Below are 3,508 nucleotides of genomic sequence, written 5' to 3' on the forward strand. Positions count from 1 at the left end.
CGTCACATGGTATGGAATGTCCCTTTGGCCAGTTTGGCTGTGCCCCCTCCCAGCTTCTTGTGCACCTCCAGCCTTCTCAGTTGGTAGAGCATGGGAAACTAAAAAGTCCTTGGCTAGCGTAAGCATTACCTAGCAACAACTAAAACATCGGTGCGTTATCAACTTTGTTCTCATCCTAAATCCAAAACACAGCACTGTACCAGCTACTAGGAAGGAAATTAACTCCATCCCAGCTGAAACCAGGACACATGCTCCTTAAGAAAACCCTCTGCCAAGCAAAGATTTCATAGAGATTCCTTTATAAACTCTGAGTTTTTAATATGTAACAAATGAACTTGTTCTGCAATGCAAATCCTACTGAGAAACTATAAAACAGTTTTTCAGTTAACTCTCCAATAGTTGCATTTTTTCAGTTACACTGGCAAAACTGAAGTATCTTTCATTCAGTAAAAATAGATACTTGTAGACTGAGATGCATCCAGAGAGCAAATCTTTTGGAGAAGACGACAGATATTTCCATTGTGAACACAGTTATCTTTAATTTATATATAACTTGTCTGGAAAAAAAATTCTCTTTGGAACAGAATAAAATATTTTTTCAGTAATGGAGTAGCTTAAGGATAAGGAAATTATATTAGAGTTAACCTGAATGATGAAATGATGGCTAAGAATATATAGCTTGAGAAACATAGATAAGAATGTCTTAAACTTGACAAGCATTTTGATCATTATAGAACAAAAATCCAAAGATTGATTCAATTAGCAGTCCTACAATGTATGGTAAAGTATCCCAACCGTGTTTACAATGAGTAATTAAAATTACCATTTGAGGTAAAAACTATGCAAAATGCATAAATGAAAAAAATGCGTAATGAATTACAAAATAAAAAACTTACAACCCACTGTGTATAGAGATTTTCTTCATTAAGGAGATTGTCTGCAACTAGATCTGAAACCTCTCAGCTATTACACAGTGGATTACCCACCTTCTCAAAAAGCAACCTCTTTAGGTTGGTATAATTTTGTTTAAAATGTTGATAATGCAAAATGCATAAATGAAAAAAATGCGTAATGAATTACAAAATAAAAAACTTACAACCCACTGTGTATAGAGATTTTCTTCATTAAGGAGATTGTCTGCAACTAGATCTGAAACCTCTCAGCTATTACACAGTGGATTACCCACCTTCTCAAAAAGCAACCTCTTTAGGTTGGTATAATTTTGTTTAAAATGTTGATAAAATAATCTCTCTAAATGTTTCTTTTACAATAAAGAAGACAAAACCACAGATAAAACTATGATAATTATAATAGCAGAACTAGAAACTTCTTAGTAATCAAGATTTACTTAGAGATACTTGCTACTAAATATTTTCTTAGTTAGTTTTAACATTTCTCTTCAGTTATATTAAAATGGATAGTAAAATGGAATACTCTATTTTCCAACATCATGTAACCAACTTTTCTGAAAATCTCTCAAACCTAGGGACCTAGGAATCCTGGTGGACACCAAGTTGAACAAAAGCCAGCAATGTGTTCTTTCTGCAAAAAAGGCAAATTATATCCTTATCTCCATTAGACAAAGTATTGCCAGCAGGTTGAAGGAGGTGATCCTTCCCCTCTATTCCGTACTGGTAAGGCCACACCTGGATCACTGTGCCCAGTTCTGGGCTCCTCAGTACAATAGGGCCAGGGATTTACTGGAGAGAATACAATGAAGGGCCACTACAGTGATTAAGGGTTTGGAACACCTCTTACATAAGGAAAGGCTGGGAGAGATGTTTATCCTGGAGAAGAGAGGGCTCAGGAGGGATTACATCAATGTATATAAATACTTGAAGGAAGGGTGCAAAGAAGATGGAACCAGACTCTTCAGTGGTGCCCAGTGACAGGAGCAGAGGCAATGAGCACAAGCTGAAACACAGCAGGTTCCCTATGAACATCAGGAAACACTACTTTGCTGTGGGGGTGACCAAACACTGACACAAGTTGCCCAGGGAGGTTGTGAAGCCTCCCTCCTTAGAGAAATTCAAAAGCCGCCTGGACATGGTCCTGGGCAACTGGCCAAGGGTGGCCTTGCTTGATCAGGGTAGTGAACCAGATGGACTCCAGAAGTCCCTTCCAACCTCAACCATTTTGTGATTCTGTGATTCTGTGAAACATCACCCATTAAATTTGTACAAACCTGTTTGTACACTCAAACTGTTGTTTGACTACAACTGACTACATAGACATCTACTTGGAAAATCAATGTAGTTTTGCATGTACAAATGCAAAGGGTTTATTCTTGGGAAGAGGATCATGTAAATATCTTTAAAGCTTAGAAAACATGTTTTGAAATCTTGACAAGTGTTCTGTTAAAGCCTCATTTTTCCTCTGACTAGTATAAAGAGAAATACAGACATCTGGCAACTTAAATCTGGTCTAAGTCCCTGGACTTCACCACAGTTAGTTTTTACTTCAAGATTTTACTAGAGAATGTTGCGATGAAAGCATAAATCGGGTTATGGAAGGGAATTTTACTTAAAAGATAGGTATGAAAGAAGAATATTAATTATTTCTTGATTTAATCTGCAGAATTTCCTGTTCAACAATGATCTATCTAATTTCTATTCATTAAAATCCAAGACTAAACTCCCACCAAAAAAACCCAACAAAACATATCAACAATATTTTAGGCTGTGGTTAAGCATAGAAGCACAAGATTAAATAGACCTAATATCAGTAACGGGCAGACTTCAAATGGTTCGGGTCAAAAGCTTGGACTGTGAAAGCCCTGGAACTTTTGGGATTTCACAAAAAAAGTGGATTACCCAATGCAACTTCCTTTGATTCTTCTTCACATGCCAATTTTATTTATTTATTTATTTATTTATCTATCTAAGTAACTAGAATATGTTCAGAAACCTTCAAGGATCACCATCTGAATATCTTTCACATATAGAAGAAAAGCTGTTAAGAATGAAATCATCTAATTGGCTGATAGTGGATAAGAGTGACTGTAAAACCCTTTAAAAAAATAAATAGTAGTGTCAATGAGTTAAATCTATATACATAACTAAGGAGGAGAGTTGATCCACTGAAGTCATTAGTAGTGGCACACTTACCTGTATGCTGTATGTACATTTTACTGGAGCACACAAAGGGATGCCTTAGCAAGAACGTGCTCGTGCACTTGAGATGTCCACAATGCCAAAGGGAAGCAAGTCACAGCGTGATTGGATCTTGGAGATATCACAGAGATTAGAATACTACCGTGGGTCTTTAAAGACTTATACTAACTTCTTTGTTTTATTGAAGGTACCTTAAATTTTAAAGGCCTAGAAATCCTGGTGGAACTATCTGCAAGAATTTGTTACCATAGAATGGAGATAGTCATATTTCCTTATTCTACGTGGATGTAACTAAGGTAAACATATAAAGGCTGTAAGATATTCTAATACTATAGCAAGTGGGACAATATAAATACACTTCTGGCTGGTTGAGGAAACTGACCTAAAAGAGGCAG

This window comes from Aptenodytes forsteri, unplaced genomic scaffold (genome assembly GCF_000699145.1).
Source record: "Aptenodytes forsteri isolate BGI_AS27 unplaced genomic scaffold, ASM69914v1 Scaffold166, whole genome shotgun sequence".
In the NCBI taxonomy this organism is placed as follows: Eukaryota; Metazoa; Chordata; class Aves; order Sphenisciformes; family Spheniscidae; genus Aptenodytes; species Aptenodytes forsteri.